The following is a 19,755-nucleotide window of genomic DNA, read 5'->3' as shown; positions in this document are numbered from 1 at the left end:
ATTGAATCTGTAGATTGCTTTGGGTAGTATGGACATTTTAATGATGTTGATTCTACCAATCCATGAACATGATATGTTCTTCCATTTGCTTATGTCTTCCTCTATCTCTTTTCTCAATGTCCTGTAGTTTTCAGAGTACAGGTCCTTTATGAAATTACTTTCAAGGCCATTTCATAAAGGCAGATAAAATCCATCTTACAATATCATATAGCCACCATACTATCCAACTTGATCACCCACCAATTTGTTTCACAGACGTGAGTCCAAATGATTGCTGGCCACTTCCACAAATCTAATCCAGAAAGAAGGAGAGGGAGAGAGAGAGAGAGAGAGAGAGAGAGAGAGAGAGAGAGAGAGAGAAGGAAAGAGAAGAGAGGGAAGAAGAAAAAAAGAACAATTTTTATCATACAACTCAGAATATTCTTCAAAATGGAGTTTTGAAATGAATTTTATGTTGGGAGAAGCTGGGGAAAGGTACACAGTATTATTCTACAATTTCCTGTGAATCTATAATTATTTCAAAATAAAAAGGTTTAGACACTCCAGGGCAGCCAGCGCAGGCACAGAGACCACACCATCTTGAAGAGCAGGACTGCTCTTCACCCTCTTTCCTGCTCTCCGGCGGCCACAGCCATGAAGGTCAAGCTGTGCAGCTTCAGTGGGTACAAGATCTACCCCGGACACGGGTGGCGCTATGCCAGGACTGACGGGAAGGTTTTCCAGTTTCTTAATGCAAAATGCGAGTCGGCATTCCTCTCCAAGAGGAACCCTCGGCAGATAAACTGGACCGTACTCTACAGGAGGAAGCACAAAAAGGGACAGTCGGAAGAAATCCAAAAGAAAAGAACCCACCGTGCAGTCAAATTCCAGAGGGCCATCACTGGTGCGTCTCTTGCTGATAGAATGGCCAAGAGGAACCAGAAGCCTGAAGTTAGGAAAGCTCAGCGAGAACAGGCTATCAGGGCTGCCAAAGAAGCAAAAAAGACTAAGCAAGCATCTAAAAAGACAGCAATGGCTGCTGCTAAGGCTTCCACAAAGGCAGCACCTAAGCAAAAGATTGTGAAGCCTGTGAAGGTTTCTGCTCCCCGTGTTGATGGAAAACGCTCAGTTGGCCGATGAGATTCTTAAATAAAGACCTTACTATAACTTAAAAAAAAAAAAAAAAGAGCAGGACTGCTTACAACTAGGACCCTAGCCTCACCACCACCCAATCTAGTCTCAGACACAAGCTGGGACCCTAAGGCCACTCAGAAAAAAGACCTGCAGACCCATGGACACCAAGACTCCAGACATCCTGGCCGCAGATTACTGTGAGTCATGGAGCCCATCCCCTCCCCACCGTCCCGCTGCGGTGGCATAGGACCTGCCCAGGTCACGGGTGCCAGAGGGAAGCCAGTGCTGGCAGCCGGGGGAAGGAGGCCTACTCTTGCACGAATTTCATGCATTGGGCCTCTAGTCTATATATATAAAAGGCTAATATGCAGAGTCCCCACGGGAGATTGACCGGGAGACTGGGAGTTCTATCACTCGCTATGCCATGCGCTGACCACCAGGAGGCAGCACGGAATGAAGGAAGGCCCCAACCGGCAGCCGGCAGCCGGGGAAGGGAGGCCCAGGCCAGCAGCCGGAAGGCCCCGATCAGCCCTGATTGCCAGCCAGGCCTAGGGACCCTACCATGCACAAATTTCATGCACTGGGCCTCTAGTGATGAAATAAGATTCAAAAGCATCTGGAGGAGGGAAGAAAAGAGAAAGTGGAGCTGAAGACAGGTTGAGAGAAAGAATTCCAAGGACTTAATTCAGAAGACTCTAGTCACAAAGCAGGCAGAGAAACAGAGTGGCCAAGGGCTTTAAGAAGTAGAGGTAGTATGTCAGTGAAGTAAGAAAAAACAGAAGTCACTTCTGTTTGGAAAAATAAAGGAAAGGAAATTTTTTAAAGGAAAAGAGTAATTAGTGTCAAATTATACAAAGAGCTCAGATGGAACAAGAGTTTAAATTAGGTAACTAGGACAGATACAGGGTGGGGCAAAAGTAAGTTTACAGTAGACCAAAGAGTTTATTCTTGTATTGTTCTTTATTAATTATTGTATTATTTTCAAAACAAACAACTGTTTGCCCCACCTGTATAAGATTACCATGGTGTAGGAAAGAACAGGAGGGGAAGAAGTAGAAAAGTTTTGTGGTAAAAAGAGTGACTAGCAAGGGTCAGTGAACTCTTTCCTCTGGGTTTTGTGAATCACACACTGTCCCATATTTTTGCTTCTTTTTTTAAACAACACTTTAAAGACATAAAAAGCATTTTAGCAGGTTTATACAAAAACCAGGCCACAGGACAGATCTGAGCAGCTGGCAGTAGCTTCCCAACCCCTTCTTAGAGCATGGTGGTCAAGGGCACAGACTCTGAGCCAGACAGACTGGGTTAATATTCAGCTACTCACTATCGAGGTGCCCTTATGCAAGTCACTTAACTTCCCTATGTCTGATTTCCTTACCTGTAAAAGAGGATAATAATAGCAGCTACCTCGTAGATTGTTGTAAAAAGTAAACACAAGTAAAGCACTTACTACTTAGAGAAAAGCCGTATCACTAAGGGGGATTTGTTAGAGGGTGGGCAGACCGATGAGAGCCATCAGAGGAGATATACTACCTGGAAAAAGGAATTTTGTTTAAAGTCCCCAAGAAGAAACGGAGGAATGGGATCAGAACCGTGCAGGTGAAAGCAGAGAGACAGGCTCCATCCCACCTGCTGAGGAAAGTATAAACTGGTCTGGAGACCAGCCTGCCAACTTTTATCAAAATTTCCAATGTGCACATCTTTTGAGCTTTTCACCTCTTCGTAAATGTGGCTGTGTATACATACCCAAGCAAGTATAAAGCTATGAATGCAGCGCTGGTCAAAATGGAAATAACGTAGAAATCCATTAATAGGGGAAAGGTAAATAGTCATGCACAACTATACAATGGAATCCCACAGAACTGTTTAGAACAGTGGTTCTCAACCTTCCTAATGCCGCGCCCCCTTAATCCAGCTCCTCATGTGGTGATCACCAATTTCATTGTTACAAATTGAACATAATTAAAGCATGGTGATTAATCACAAAAACAATATGTAATTATATATGTGTTTTCCGATGGTCTTAGGCGACCCCTGTGAAAGGGTCGTTTGACCCCCAAAGGGGTCGCGACCCACAGGTTGAGAACCGCTGGTTTAGAAGAAAGAGAGAAATATGCTGGCATGGAAAGATTTCTATAACTTATTTTTTAATTAAACTTTTTTTGAGATAATTGTAGAGTCATATGTAGTTGGAAGAAATAAAACAGAGATCCCATGTACCCTTTTATCTAGTTTCCCTCAATGGTGACATCTTATAAAACTAAAGTTCAATATCATGAATTAATTTTTAATATAAAAAAATGAACAGCATGCAAATGACACACTCCCTTTTGTGTATTTTAAGCATCCATACAGTCTGTACATGTACACAGGCAGACATTTACTTGCTAGGAGTTGATACCTCTGGAAAGTGAGAAAGGGCACTGAAGGAAGAAAATGGAGGCTGGCACTGACTTCTACTTTATGTTCAGTTGCACTCATTTTTCTTACAAAATGCACATATTATTTTTAGGTCATAGAAGGTGAACAGGTAGAGGGGTTAAATTTTGAAATAAATAGAGGCGCCTATTCTTTCAATCAAGCGGATCTTCTGTTTGGAGCAGAGGGGAAGAAGGCTGAGGAAGATCACACTGAAAGCTTCCATCTCCTCCATTGAGGAGGAGGGAGACTGATGTATTCTGCCACCGTCTACCACCCACTGCGGGCTCTGTTCTACACAGTGGACAATCAAAAATTAACCAGACAGGTATGATCTCTGAACTCAAGAAACCTGGGAAGGTGAACATTAACCAGAAATTACACAACTAAAATTACCATTACAGCACAGCACGGCAGTTTAGAACCTGACCGCCTGGGTTCAAATCTCAACACTGGTACCAAATGGCTGAGTGGCTTCGCTTCAGTTCCCTCATTTATAAAAGAGGTTCCATTTATTTACCCACCTATCTAACCCACAGGCTGCTCTGAGGACTGAAAAACATCCGTATGCATAAATCACATAGAACAGTGCCTGGCGCACAATAAACACTCAGATGTTTGCTGTTGCTGTTACTCTCATTACTATTAATTATTTCATGAGGAATCCAATCTATCTTCAGGCAAATGGAGAGTCAGCAAAAGCTTCTTTTGAGAAAGTGACATAGAGGTTAAGTCCCAAAGATGAATATAAATTAAACACCAAAAGAGAAACACTGTCTAGCAGAGGGATGAATGTAACCAAAGACCTATGCTAAGAATAAGCTTGACATATGAAGGATCTGCAACAGGCCAGTGAGGTTCTGAAAGGAGAGAGGAGGCTGGAAAACAGGGCATGTTAAACTTTAAGAATTTTATCTTTATCTGAGTAATAAAAGGTATTACATAAGAAATAACATAAGGGATTTGTCAGTTGGGTGTGTTTTTTAAAATCACTTTCCTGGGACATGGAGTTTTCTGTAATGAAGGGAGATAAACCTGGGTTTATCAAAAATGGGTAAATATTTAGAAAGAACAGTCATTCTGCTGAAGGAGAAAATAAATCTACTACAGACAAGTAAGAAGACTACTAAAGAGAGTAACAAGCATAGGCGAGGGTAGAAGTCATGAATTAGTAAGAAAATCAATGATTCAATCATGTCCTCAGGCCATAGAGCAGAACACAGAAGATGGACAGTATTGTTAATCCACAGCTGGAGACATGCATGGCACTGGGAGAGAAGAAAGAAGGAGCAGGGGAACTGAGGACACTCCAACTCATTGACAGTGACCAACCACAGTGTCCACAGGACATAAAGTGATGCCAGGAAGGATGTCACAGACTTGAAGGCAGGGAAGATCTAAGGGGCTAGAAGCCTCAGTGAGGTCTGAGAAGAACCTCAGCAAATGGCAAAACTGGCAAGACAGAAAACTGTGTTCAGAGAGCGCAATTTCCAAATTTATGATTTCAGAGGTAGATGTCACAGGAATAGATTGCTACTGACAAGAGGAGGACAGACACCATAAATAATGTGTTTTTAAGTATCTGGATTAAAACAGAGATGCCTTGCTAAAAACAAATCTTAACCTGTTCATTTAGCCAAATAATTTTCAAGGACTTCCTTGACTTTCCTGACTAAAGCTCTTAGACAAATAGAGAAGAAAATTTTCTCAGCTTGATTATTTGTCACAACTAGAGAGCAAGCATCATGGTAACAGTAAAAACTAAAGCACAGAACCTAAAACTGAAAGAAAATATTTGCAAAGCATGTTTCTAATGAAGGATTGGTATCCAAAATATACAAGGGACTCTTAAAATTCAACAAAAAGACCCAATTTAAAAATGGGTAAAAGATCTGAATGTCACCAAAGACGCACAGAGAGCAAATAAGCACGTGAAAAGAAGCTCAACATCATGTCTTATGGAATTGCAAATTAAAACAAGATACCACACTGTATACCTACTAGAAGAGCAAAAGTCCAAAACGCTGACAACAGCAAATGCTGACAAAAATGTGGAACAGGAACTATCATTCATTGGCTGGCAGAAATGCAAAATGGCACAACCACTATGGAAGACAAGTTTGACAATTTCTTGCGAAACCAAACATACTCTTAACTTACGATAGAGCACTTATGCTTCTATATTTACCCATGAGTTGAAAATTTAGGTCTACACAAAAATCTATACCAGGATGTTTATAGCAGCCTTATTCATGACTGTCAAAACTTGGAAGCAATCAAAATGTCCTTCAATAGGTGAATGGATAAATAAACTGGGGCACATCCAGACTACGGTATATTATTCAGTTACAAAAAAAAAAAAAAAAAAAAAAAATGAGCCCAGGCCAGGTAGCTCAGTTGGTTAGAGCAGTGGTCGGCAAACTCATTAGTCAACAGAGCCAAATATCAACAGTACAACGATTGAAATTTCTTTTGAAAGCCAAATTTTTTAAACTTAAACTATATAGGTAGGTATATAGTTATTAACTTTATTAGGGTACTCCTAAGGCTTAGGAAGAGCCACACTCAAGGGGCCAAAGAGCCGCATGTGGCTCGCGAGCCGCAGTTTGCTGACACCAAGGTTGTGGGTTCGATCTCCAATCAGGGCACATACAAGAAGCAACTAATGAATACATGAATAAGTGGTACATAAATAAATTATTATCTGCTGGTGATTAAACAACAAATCGATGTTTCTCTTTCTCTTTCTCTCTCTCTAAAATCCAATAAATTAAACAATAAAATAAAAATAAATAAAACTTATGAACTGTTTATTTTTCTTAAAAAAAATAAATGAGCTATTAAGCCACAAAAAGACATGGAGGAACCTTAAATACATATTGCTAAGTGAAAGAAGTCAACCTGAAAAAGCAACATGCTGTACTAGTATATTTCCAACTATATGACATTCTGGAAAAGGTAAAATTATGGAGGCAATAAAATGATCCATATGTGATAGGGTTTGGGGGAGGGAGGAGATGAATAGGTGGAGGATGGTAAGTTTCTAAGGCAGTGAAACTATTTTATGAGATCCTATAATGATATATACCTGATATTATGCATTTTTCCAACCAATATAACTGTACAACATAAAATGTGGACCCCCCCAATGTGAACCATAAATTTAGTTAATAATTACGTATCAATATGCAAGATGTTATTATTCGGGGAAACTGGGGAGAGGAGGAGATGTAAGGAGGTATATGAGAATAATCTATACTTTCTGATAAATTTTTCTGTAAACCTAAAACTGCTCCAAAAAAATAAAGTATAGTAATTTAAAACAAAAACTAAAAGCATCACCATTTGATGTCCTCTATTGGAGAGGAAATATAAAGATTAAAGTTGCAAGCTCTTGCTTTTCTACTTACTGGTTGTGTCACTTTGGACAAAGTATAAACTTTGCTAAGTCTCAGATTCTTCCCTGGTAAATTGGGGACAATAATCATTGTGGAGCTAAGAAGATTAAATGAGCTCATACATGTAAAGAACTAAGAAGAGTGACTAGAACAAATTTAGTATTCAATAAATATTCACTCCCTGTGCCTTAAAGGTCTATAAGCCTGTAAGTCAACAACCCCTGGGGGCTTGTCAAAAATGCAAACTGCCCTGACCGGTTTGGCTCAATGGATAGAGTGTCGGCCTGCAGACTCAAGGGTCCTGGGTTCGATTCTGGTCAAGGGCATGTACCTTGGATGTGGGCACATACCCAGTAGGGAGTGTGCAGGAGGCAGCTGATTGATGTTTCTCTCTCATCGATGTTTCTGGCTCTCTATCCCTCTCCTTCCTCTCTGTAAAAAATCAATATAAATACTGGAAGAGTCCAAATTATTATTTGCTGATGATTATAATAGTATGCTTTTAGAAAGAGACTGCGTTGATTGTAATAGTTAATGAAATTTTGAAACATACTCTAAAGTAACAGTAATTAAAACATGCAGAACAAGCACAAATAAATACCCTTTATTAAGAAGTATATGTTAACAAGACCATTTCAAGTAAGTAGGTAAATGATAAAAACTATTAGGACAAATGGCTATCAATTTTTTTAGATCAGACCCTTATCTTAGATTATACTGAAAATACATTGCAAGTGGATTAAAAACCAAAATATTAAAAACAAATTTACAAAGTACTAGAAGAAAATATAAAATATTTTCAATGTTTTGGTGAGGACCAATCTTCCTAAGCATACCATTAACAACCGAAGTCATATTGGAATGATAATTTTAAAGAAAAAACAAACCTCTTATATGACAAAAGATATAACAAAAGTTAAAAGCTAAGACAAATGATATGTGGAGAAACAATACTTACACCATATGTAACAAAGGATTAATAACCACAACATGATGTTTTTAAAGGTCTTTTACATGAATAAGACAAAGTAGATTTATATACTCAAGATGCAAAGAGACTGAGTTCCAAAAGCTGCAGTTAAACAAAATAAAATAAACCCCCCAAAATCTACCTGCAAAAATTTACATGTGCACAGAAAAACGTATGGAAGAACATATACCACACTGTCTGTTTCTCTGCCAATACCATGCTGTTTTGATTATCATAGCTCTATAGTATAATTTGAAGTCAGGTAGCATGATACCTCCAGCTTTGTTCTTTTTTTTTTTCTTTTTTTTTTTCAGGATTGCTTTGGCTATTCTGGGTCTTTTTAGGTTTCATACAGATCTGATGATTTCTTGTTCTATTTCTTTAAATAATGACATTGACATTTTGATGGGGATTGCATTAAATCTGTATATTGCTTTGGGTAATAAGCATTTGATAAACATCCATTTATGATTAAAACACTCAATAAAATAGGAATAGAAGCAAAGTACCTCAATATAATAAAGGTCATATATGATAAACCCTAGCCAGTATTATACTCATGGTGAAAAACAAAGCTTTTCCCCTAAGATCAGGAACAAGACAAGGATGTCCACTCTCACCACTCTTATTCAACACTAGAGCCCGATGCACGAAATTCGTGCACTAGGAGGGTTCCTAGGCCTGGCTGGTGATCTGGGCCGATCTGTGGGACGACCGGCGGGGTGATCAGGGGGCTACTGCTGGCACCCACCTTGGCTGGCCTGGGGCCTACGGGCTGAGGGCAGCTCCTGCATTGAGCGTCTACCCCCTGGTAGTCAGTGCACGTCACAGCGACCAGTTATTCCAACGGTCATTCCGCTGTCTGGTCTATTTGCATATTAGGCTTTTATTATATAGGATAGTACTGGAAGTCCTAGCCAGAGAAATAAGGCAAGAGAAAGAAATAAAAGGCATCCAAATAGGGAAGAAAGAAGTCAATCTGTCACTTTTTGCGGATGACATGATGCTGTATATAGAAAACCCTAAAGATGCCACCAAAAAACTACTAGAAACAATAAACAATACAGTCAAGTTGCAGGATACAAAACCTATGTGCAAAAATCCATTGCCTTTCTCTATACCAACAACAAAAGTTCAGAAAAAGAAATGGAAAAAACAATTCCTTTTGCAATAGCAACCAAAATAATAAAATACCTAGGAATAAACTTAACAAAGAATGTGAAAGACCTATATATTGAAAATTACAAAGCATTATTAAAAGAGACTGAAAAAGACACAACAAAATGGAAAAATATCCCATGTTCATAGATTAGTTTAAAAAATTTTTTTGAATGATAGTTTTACCTTAAATAGCTAACACTTTCAGTAAGAATCACAAGCTTCCTGGTTTTCCCAACAATTACTTAACCTCAAAATCTTGACATTTGGAAAATATATCCTCACATTATCGAAATTCTCCTAAGAATTCTTTAAGTAAAAATATGCCAACTTTTGTCGTCCCCAAATGGGCCACTATATTCAATTTCTAGTGGCCCTCTGTTCAAAGGTAGTTCCAACCTTATTTCAAATGTAAAATGTCTAAACTAGACAAGAAATTTAGCACCACATGAACAAAATACGCCTACCAGTAACAGACAGCAACTGGTTGAAGAGTCACTGCAAAGTAATTCCATATTCACTTCAGTTTCAATTCTGAATCATTTCTGGGTCATTAAACTGGGAAAAAAATGGTCACCACTGACTAAACACAAGCTTCAGCCCCCAAATCACTAAATGTGGAGAAAGTACATGCCCTCAAGAAGACTGCCAATGGAGGCTTTTTCCAAAAAAGTGGTTCGGAAACACAGCAAAAACCTTGTATAGGTACCACGTTAATTCCCTCAACCCCTTTGGAAACTACTGTAAGTAAATGACTGAAAAGTAAAACAATGAGAAAAGATCTTTTTCAGATCTTATACTAGTATACCGCAAGCACATGAAGTACTGAAATTAGAAGATTAAATCATTTTGCTCTAGACAGAGGAAACCAAGATGGCGGCATAGGTAAACACCGGAGACTGCTGCCGCAAACAACCACTTCAAAAATACAACTAAAAGACGGAACGGACATCACCCAGAACCACAGGAAGGCTGGCTGAGGAGAGACTCTTCAACTAGAAGGAAAAATAACAGCACACCGAGGCTCAGAGGAGGCGCAGTGTGGAAAAAACTCAGGTGCGGAGGTGCGCGCGCAAAGCGGGCTGGTGGCTGAGAGCGCGGTTGTCGTTTTCGGTCAGGGGGGAGTCTCAGACTCTGAGCTCCAGATACGGGCGAATCGCTGGGGACTCGGACCCAAACGGGAGAAGCGGGAGTGTCTGGCATCAGTTGGAAGGCAGCTTTCCCTCCGAGGTTTGCAGCGGTTCCGGGGGTTCTGAGAAGCAGAGCCTCTGGGAACAGGACTGAGGGCACCATAACGGCTCCCTCCGCCCGCCCTGTTGAGCCCGCCCCGCCCAAGCCCTGCGCAGAGCCATTTGCCGGATAGCCTCAGGCAAAGGCTAGATTAGCACCTCCCCAGAGGACAGAAGTTTTCCGCGGCAGACACAGCTGATTCACACAGCCAGTCGGCCTGGTGGTCAAATCCCTCTAGTATTAACTACAACAATCAAGGCTCAACTAGAACAAGACTGCGCACAAAGACCACTAGGGGGTGCACCAAGAAAGCATAAAAAATGCGGAGACAAAAAAACATGACAGAAATGGAGGATATAGAGCTAAAAATCGCAATTTTGAGGGCTTGCAAAAATGTGCTAGAAGCTGTCAATAAACTTGAGGAGAGAGTCACGAAAACTAATGAGACCCTCGATGCTATGATAAAGAACCAACTAGAAATTAAGCATACACGGACTGAAATAAAGAATATTATACAGACACCCAATAGCAGACCAGAGGAGCGCAAGAATCAAGTCAAAGATTTGAAATGCGAAGAAGCAAAAAACACCCAACCGGAAAAGCAAAATGAAAAAAGAATCCGAAAATACGAAGATAGTGTAAGGAGCCTCTGGGACAGCTTCAAGCGTACCAACATCAGAATAATAGGGGTGCCAGAAGATGAGAGACAGCAAGATATTGAAAACCTATTTGAAGAAATAATGGCAGAAAACTTCCCCCACCTGGTGAAAGAAATGGACTTACAGGTCCAAGAAGCGCAGAGAACCCCAAACAAAAGGAATCCAAAGAGGACCACACCAAGACACATCATAATTAAAATGCCAAGAGCAAAAGACAAAGAGAGAATCTTAAAAGCAGCAAGAGAAAGAGACTCAATTACCTACAAGGGAATACCCATACGACTGTCAGCTGATTTCTCAACAGAAACTTTGCAGGCCAGAAGGGAATGGCAAGAAATATTCAAAGTGCTGAATACCAAGAACCTACAACCAAGAATACTTTATCCAGCAAAGCTATCATTCAGAATTGAAGGTCAGATAAAGAGCTTCACAGATAAGGAAAAGCTAAAGGAGTTCATCACCACTAAACCAGTATTATACGAAATGCTGAAAGGTATCCTTTAAGAAGAGGAAGAAGAAAAAGGTAAAGATACAAATTGTGAACAACAAACATGCATCTATCAACAAGTGAATCTAAGAACCAAGTGAATAAATAATCTGATGTACAGAATGAACTGGTGATTATAATGAATCAGGGACATAGAAAGGGAATGGACTGACTATTCTTGGGGGGGAAAGGGGAATGGGAGATGCGGGAAGAAACTGGACAAAAATCGTGCACCTATGGATGAGGACAGTGGGTGGGGAGTGAGGGCGGAGGGTGGGGCGGGAACTGGGAGGAGGGGAGTTATGGGGGAAAAAAAAAAAGAGGAACACATGTAATCTGAACAATAAAGATTTAATAAAAAAAAATCATTTTGCTCTAGATGAATTGGAAATTAGCTTTATTGGTTTCTTATAATACACGTAGAAATTTTCAGCTGCTAAAATGAATTATATAACTACTTGGAGGGTTTTTTATTACTTAAACTTAATAAAATGTATTACATGTAGATTTACCTAATACTAATTTATCGTTACTTCATTAGACCCAAATTTATTAGTGATAAAAACTGCCAGTTGTTGGCATAAACCCAACCTCCCCTTTCCCTAAAACTGCAACTCAAACAACTTTAAGCTAAAATAATCAGTGCCCAGAACCAAGATGGCAGCGTAGGTAAATGCTGGTACTCGTCACCTCCCAAAACCACATCAAAATTACAACTAAAGTACAGAACCATCATTCAGAACTGCCTGAAAGCTGGCTGAATGGAAGTCCTACAGCTGGGAAAGAAAAGAAGAAGCACACCGAGATTGATAGGAGGAGTGGAGGCGCAAAACCATCTGGTCCAGCACTCACGTAGGCTGTTCTTTCAATCCAGAGGAAGATCATCTCTGTGGAGGCCACCCGTGAGGAGCAAGGGGTCCCAGCCCCACACCAGACCCCCGCCCCGACCCAGGTTCCCGGAGCTGGGAAGAGAAGTCCCTGTAACTTCGGGCTGTAAAAACCGGCGGGGATTATGGCCGAGGGACAAGGAGGCTGCAGGAGAACCAGGTGTCTCTCTTTAAAGGGCCAGTGCACAAACGTATTCGGACTTGCTTCCTCTGAGTTCCAGCACCAGGAGGTATTGGGGGACCCTGACACATACAGGAGGAACTGGATTGTCTGGCATTGGGGCAGGAACTCGGGGGCGGCTTTCTATCGGAGGAGGCAGAGATCACTGTTCCTATGCCAAGACCTCCCCAGTCCCAGGGCCGACTGGCAACTGTATCTGAGTCCCCATCACTTTGGAACACACTGTTTGCTCTGCCCTGGTGATTCCCTGAGACCCCACCCGATCCTATCTACATCCCCACCCAAGTTGTTTGAAACAGCTTTTCCATATGAATGGCCTGTCCTGGCTTAGGCTTCAGACTTTGCTAAAATCTCTCAAGCAAGCTGCAGCTGGGTCAGCGTGCCTCAAACCTATCAATAAAAGGCAAAAGACACGGCACTATCACCAGCTTGCCTTGCTTCACAGCTGGACCTCGCCTGGGCACTTCTAAACCCAATACAATTAGGAGGAATCTGCAGATCTCTCTGTAGCTCCTGCTGGGTGGCCTCAGGGAGTGGTTGACTTTGCACCTCCCTGGAAACCCAAGAGTCAGTGCAACCGGTGGACAGTTTCATACCATACCAGATTACAACTCTACACATCCACAAGAGACACAACTCAAGGGGCAGACTCAGTGAACACCAATCCCCCATGAAGCAAGTCCTGCTCCATAGAGGTGTCTCCTGCACAGCAGCTCTTCCACTGAAGTCAGAGCTGGTCCTCACAGTCAATTGGCCTAGAGGTCAATTCTTCCCAGTGATGCCAGCAGCAATCAAGTCTCAACTACAAGAAGACTGTGCACAGTGCCCAGCTCAGGTAACTGGGGAGGCTGAGCCACTGGGCCCTATAGGACACCTACTATACAAAGCCACTCTACCAACTCAAGGAGACATAGCAGCTCTACCCAATAAATAGAAACCAACACAGGGAAGCAGCCAAAATGAGACAAAGAAACATGTCAGAAATGGAAGAAAGCAAACTACTGGAATAGAGTTCGAAACCACAGTTATAAGGTTACTCGAGAATCTTCTAGAAACCTCCAAGGGACTTAGTAAGACTTTCAAGAATCTTAGTGAGAATGCCAAAAAAATGGAAAAGGACCAGTCCAAAATTAAGCATACACTGACTGAAATAAAGAATAATATACAGGGATTCAACAGTACAGTAGAGGATTCTGAGAATCAAATCAATGATTTGAAATATGAGGAAGCAAAAAACATCCAACAAGAAAAGCAAAAAGAAAAAAGAATCCAAAAATATGAAGATAGTGTAAGGAGCCCTTGAGACAACTTCAAGTGTACCAACATTCGCCTTATGGGGGTGCCAGAAGGAGAAGAGAGAGAGCAAGATATTGAAACCTATCTGAAGAAATCATGACAGAAAACTTCCCCTACCTAGTTAAATCAATCCTATCTAATAAAGAGGGAATATGCTAATTACCCTCACGCTGTCGCAAAGATGGTGGTGCCCACAGCCAATAAGGAGGGAATATGCTAATTGACTGCCATGCCCTCAAAGATGGCGGCGCCCAGTGCCCTCAGCCCCCCAGCCACCCAGGGCCGGCCTGAGGCGCAGGTAACCAGGGCTGGCCGAGGCTTGCGCTGCCAGCAGTGGTAGCAGCAGAGGTGTGATGGGACGTTGCCTTCCCCTGATCACCGGGTTGCCTCCCGCCCCTGAGGGCTCCCGGACTGTGAGAGGGGGCAGGCCAGGCTGAGGAACGCCCCCTCCAGTGCATAAATTTTCATGCCTCAGGCCTCTAGTAGACTTGTAAGTCCAGAAAACACAGAGACTCCCAAACAAGAGGAACCCAAAGAGGCCCACACCAAGACACATCATAATTAAAATGCCAAGGGTTAAACATAGAGAGAATCTTAAAAGCAGCAAGAGAAAAGGCAGTTAGCTACCTACAAGGAAATGCCCACATGATTGTCAGCTGATTTCTGAACAGAAACTATGCAGGCCAGAAGTGAGTGGCAAGAAATATTCAAAGTGATGAACAGCAAGGACCTACAATCAAGATTAACCAGCAAAGCTATCATTTAGAATTGAAGGTCAGATAAAGAGCTTCACAGACAAGAAAAAGCTAAAGGAGTTCATCACCACCAAACCAGTATTATATGAACTGTTAAAGGGCATTCTTTAAGAAGAGGAAGAAGAAGAAAAAGATCAAAAATATGAACAACAAAATGGCAACAAATACATACCTATCAACAATTGAATCTAAAAATCAAAATAAATGAATAAGAAATCCAATGAATAAAATAAACTGGTGAATAAAATAGAATCAGAGGCATGCAAATGGAGCAGACTGGCGATTCTCAGAGGGAAGGGGGGTGGGGGGGCAGGAAGAGATTAAACAAAAATCTTGTATGGGTGTATGTGTTACCTATGGACACAGACAATGGGGTGGCAAAGGCCTGGGGTAGGGTGGGAACCAGGTAGAGGAGAACAATGGGAGGGGGTAGATTTGGACATCTGTAATACTCTCAACAATAAAGACTTTAAAAAATAAAATAAAATAATCAGTACCTCAGAAGATGTAATCATAACTCAAATGAAATCATAAATTAATGAGGTAATTCCCCCACAAAGGAAAGAAGAGATTCATTACCTGATATCATATATGTAAAAGGCACAAATCTTGATTTCTAGAGCACCCATGCTCAGAACCACTAAGCATGGCAGCATCCTCGACTCAACTGAAATTCACCTGCCAGGATACTTGCAACTAAAACAAACTGTCGGACCTAGTTTCTGTTTTTCAAGAGGTAAACAATCTCTCTGGCCTGATTTACCAATAAAGATGTGAGTAAAAAGAAATTATCAGGAGGTGAGCATACCTAGGTTTTAAGTTCTTAGTGAAATTCCTTGTCTTAAAAAAGAAAGACAAATCATATTAGTAATGTTAAAAATTGTCCACTCTACGTGTCATATTCAGTCAGAAAAAAAATTGCTCTTCAGGTAGACTGATAACTTTTTTTAAAAATATATTTTATTGATTTTTCACAGAGAGGAAGGGAAAGGGATAAAGAGTTAGAAACATCGATGAGAGAGAAACACCGATAGCTGCCTCCTGCACACCTCTGACTGGGGATGTGCCTGCAACCAAGGTACATGCCCTTGGCCGGAATCAAACCTGGGACCTTTCAGTCCGCAGGCCAACACTCTATCCACTGAGCCAAACTGGTTAGGGCAGACTGATAACTTTTTAACTTGCCAATTAGCATAATATCATAAAGATCTAGGAAAAATGGGCCTGTAAGTGTACAGCATTAAGAATTCATAGAGAGATTAGTCAAGAGTAAACAGGCTCAATACTAAGGTCAAAAATCCTTCAGTCTTTTTAATGTTGGAATCATTCCTGTGTTGAGACTTAAGCTTATTCTCAAGTGTAATTTGTCAGTAACTAAGAAATTTTTAAAAACAACTTAGAGTACTTGTTTTATCCAATTTATAACATACTTCAACAAAGAAACACCAAAAATCATATAATCTATAACTTTATAATTATCTCAAATATATTTTAAATAAAAACAGCATACTATTTATTGCCTCCCATTCTTAACTCCTTTTTCCATATTCTCTGAGATATGCTGACTCTCAATATTAGGAAACAAAGACTAGTTCACCATTCCTCCAATTCATCTACAAGGCATTTTACCTTCACTGGTAGTTTTGTATTTGCCCATAGCTCACATTTCTTTTCTACTGAGAAGCACTGCCACAAATTAGGATAACAATACAATTTAGCATGCTATCTTATCAGACTTTAGACGTTATAATTATCGGCTGCTACTCAGATCTTGATTTTTCAATTCTTAGACCTAAAGTAGTCCCTTCTGAAAAAGGCACCTTAATAAAACAACTTGAACTTAAGTTCTTTCTACAAAAAAGTCAGAGTAACTAGTAACCAAATGGCTCATAAATTGAGTTCTCTTAAAACACTCAAAGTATTACTTAAAGTTAAGTAATATATCTGAACTGCATTTAACTTTTAATTACTAAAAATATTATGCTAGAAAATTGTTAGGAATCGATCCCATAGAAAATAATTTGTCTCTAGTGATCCTTACCCAACATAAAATGGAATGTGACTTGACTTGACCTGCTGATAAATCCCAAACTACTTTAGTACATTAAAAAAGGAAAAAACATGAAGACTAAATTTTGCATTTTAACAATGTGCTATTTAAAACAATAAAAAGGAAAAGCACTAAATAATACATCTCATTAAGAAAATAAAGTTTCCTTTTATAGCAAATCAGACAACCTACTAACTTGCAAATAATCCATGAAAACAAATTTTAAACCTATAATAGAAACTGAAATATGCCATAAGAAAATATTCTATATAAAGGAGTTTAACAAAATTGATGTGTGACAACTATAAATAGCTATTTTCACCCAAATCGAGCACTTTCTTCAATATCCTCACATTTTTAAAAATCTTAGTCCCTGGATTAAGATTTTTTTATTCCAATCAATCTAAAAACTAGCAATGTTTCCTTCAATGATCTCATGCCATCAAGAGACTAGAGCTAATTTTTCCTTCTAGTTATACTTCCTGACTTGCTATTTATGTGTCTATATGCTATGCATTTCACACTCAACGTTATTTGTAAACTCTTGAAACTTATTATCTTCAGGGTCTAATGCAAGCCTTTAGAAGGGCCTTCTGAACTGTAACATTTCCTGCCTCCAGGGCCCGTCCAGAGATCCATTCCAATTCTAACTTTTCTGAACCAAAGGCTGAGTTCTGCCTCTTAATCATGCAAGATTCAGCACAGGACCCAAGTAAATCACTTATCTGAATCTCAACAAATCAGTCATCTGAATCTCAGTGATTAGACAGCTATATTACAGACCATTCCCATCTTTAGAGAAGAGTAAATTATGTTAATTTCCTCCAATCTGGCAGAAAAGTATCCCTTCAGATCTTTAAACCTTGAAAAATAACTCTTTCACAGGGTAAGTAAAATTTACCAAAGCAACATTCTCCCCAACCTGCATTTAAATATGCATTTTAAATATGACCTTAAACATACATGACTTTCATCATGCTAGAATGACATAACAGGACCTAAAACAGCTCAAAACAAGTGCTACCTCCATTCTTGTTCTCTGATGGCAAGCAGGTTATTTTTGGACCAACCCTATGAAGTGGTACTTTGTTACTATGAACTTCATCCTCTGAATATTCCTTTCACATTCAACTTTGGTTCTTGCTTTCTGGCACAAAGCTCCAAAACCTCAATGGGATTCATAATGAAATGCTGGGTCACTATAGTGCAAAAAGGTCAAACCTACAAAAGCTTTCTAAGTGAGAAATCTCTTCAATAAAAGCATATAGAAACTTGCTGACTTACCAGTTCTCTTTTTCCAACAACTATTTGCTTTCTTTGGAGCAAATCCTCAAACACAAAAGTCAACCACCTAGCAAAACTCAAATGCAGGCAGGTGTTTTGCAAGCACAGTAAATCTCAAGAGTAACTAATCAACATGAGATAACATCTACTAACAAGCTGCTAATTAGCATGTGGGCAGTTAACTGCCTAAAAATCTCTCAGTTAAGACTAGCTTTGAGAAAAAGAAAGACTACAACTAAAAGGAAAGTAAACCCATTTTCCACCAACAGAAAACCTGCAAAATGAAGAATTACGTAGGTCAACTAGTCCTGCCACACAAAACCCCTCTAGGGGCCCAAACAAACCCTTTGGAGCACTGTTCTACTTTAATCCTCTAAAATCCACAGTTAGGCTTATTAAAGAAAATCTGGAAGAGCTGGACAAAACCGTTGCTTTATCTCTTTTTAAATGAGTAATCATCTGAAAATTAGAAGCACTCTAATGTCATTTGAAAAGAAAGCATTTTATCACAACAGGACTGCCTTGCTTCATTAGTTCTGTTCCCCAGATAGTAAATTTCTCTAATTTAAACTTCTCTTATACTCACAAGACCCTAAAGTTAGTTCCTGCATAAGAAAGACATGACAGAAAATGCTCTATTTCAGACATAAGAACTTCTTATGTTTTACAGAGAAAGGGGGGCCGCACTATAGAAAAAGAAAATGATTACTTAGCAAACTTCCCCAAGTCATAGCCAATGAACTGATCTAACACTGCATGCCACAGAGAGGCAACATGTCTAGCACCAGGTGAGAAATCAAGGTCACTAAGGGGAAGTCCTCATAACACTATATCTCTTCCCCTATCTGCTTTGATGTCAGCTGGGTGCCAACACAATTTCTTTTTGTTTTCTTCTTTAATAAACACAAGTACATAATGTTTATCTGAAATTCCAATTTATTACAAGTTTACCCCTCAATGGGGCCCTTCCTCCTTAAAGACAATTTAAAAACAAACAATTCAGGTGTCACTGAAGTGGGAACACAGGATTCTTACTGTTAACAAGAACAGACAGGCTCCCTGAAGGGCCAGCCTAAAATAAGGACCACTTCCTGAATTCACATGTCAACCTTGCACAGGGCCCATGCTAATCTTCTCTGTATCGTTCCAATTTTATCCTTTTTTTAAAATATGTTTTTACTGATTTTTAGATAGAGAGGGAAGAGAGAGAGGAAGAGAGAGAGATAGATCGGCTGCCTCCTACATGCCCCCCACTAGGGATTGAGCCCAAAATTGGAGCATGTGCACTGACCAAGAATCAAGCAGGCAATCTCTTGGTGCATGGGACGATGCTCAACAGCTGAACACCACCAGCCAGGCTGTATGGTTCCATTTTAGAACATGTGCTGCCGAAGCAAGCACCCACTGCAATTTCTTGATGCCTTTTCTTCCACCTACCCACCCTGTGTATTCTGCATTAAAAGACTCTGAGAAAAATGTTGTTTGTCTAGAGATACCAAGACTATAAAATGAGACTTTTTAAAAAGACACTTAGAATGCCGGAACTAAGTTACATCATATCCTAGAAAAACCTGCCAGCAAGTCACACCTCAAAATCATTTCTACTTTTCAGGCTGACTCTCAGAATGAATTAAATGTTCAATCAGCAAGTTAAATGAGTGTTTTCTAAGGGATAGCAAGCTTTAACAAAGAAGATTACAAACTGGTATAATAAACTTAAGAATGTTTGAGGCTAGCCTTCCAAATATAACTTAAATATATTATCCTATCTAATAAAAGAGAAACATGGTAATTAGCCATACGGCCGCTACCCTTCCCATTGGCTAATCACTGAGATATGCAAATTAACTGCCAACCAAGATGGCGGCC

General features: G+C 40.0%; 1 protein-coding gene and 1 pseudogene across 1 annotated transcript in view; one reads left to right on the top strand and one right to left on the bottom strand.

Moving 5' to 3' along the window:
• SIK3 (SIK family kinase 3) overlaps nt 1-19,755 on the bottom strand; it is a 270,503-nt gene that overhangs the window by 242,876 nt on the left and 7,872 nt on the right. The gene's annotated exons all lie outside the window — the stretch shown is intronic.
• Nucleotides 508-1,134, top strand: LOC102249460 (annotated as a pseudogene).

The sequence above is a fragment of the Myotis brandtii genome, unplaced genomic scaffold, assembly GCF_000412655.1.
Source record: "Myotis brandtii unplaced genomic scaffold, ASM41265v1 scaffold105, whole genome shotgun sequence".
Classification (NCBI taxonomy): Eukaryota; Metazoa; Chordata; class Mammalia; order Chiroptera; family Vespertilionidae; genus Myotis; species Myotis brandtii.
Note: the sequence above shows the minus strand (reverse complement) of the source record. Positions and strands in the feature narration are given on the sequence as shown.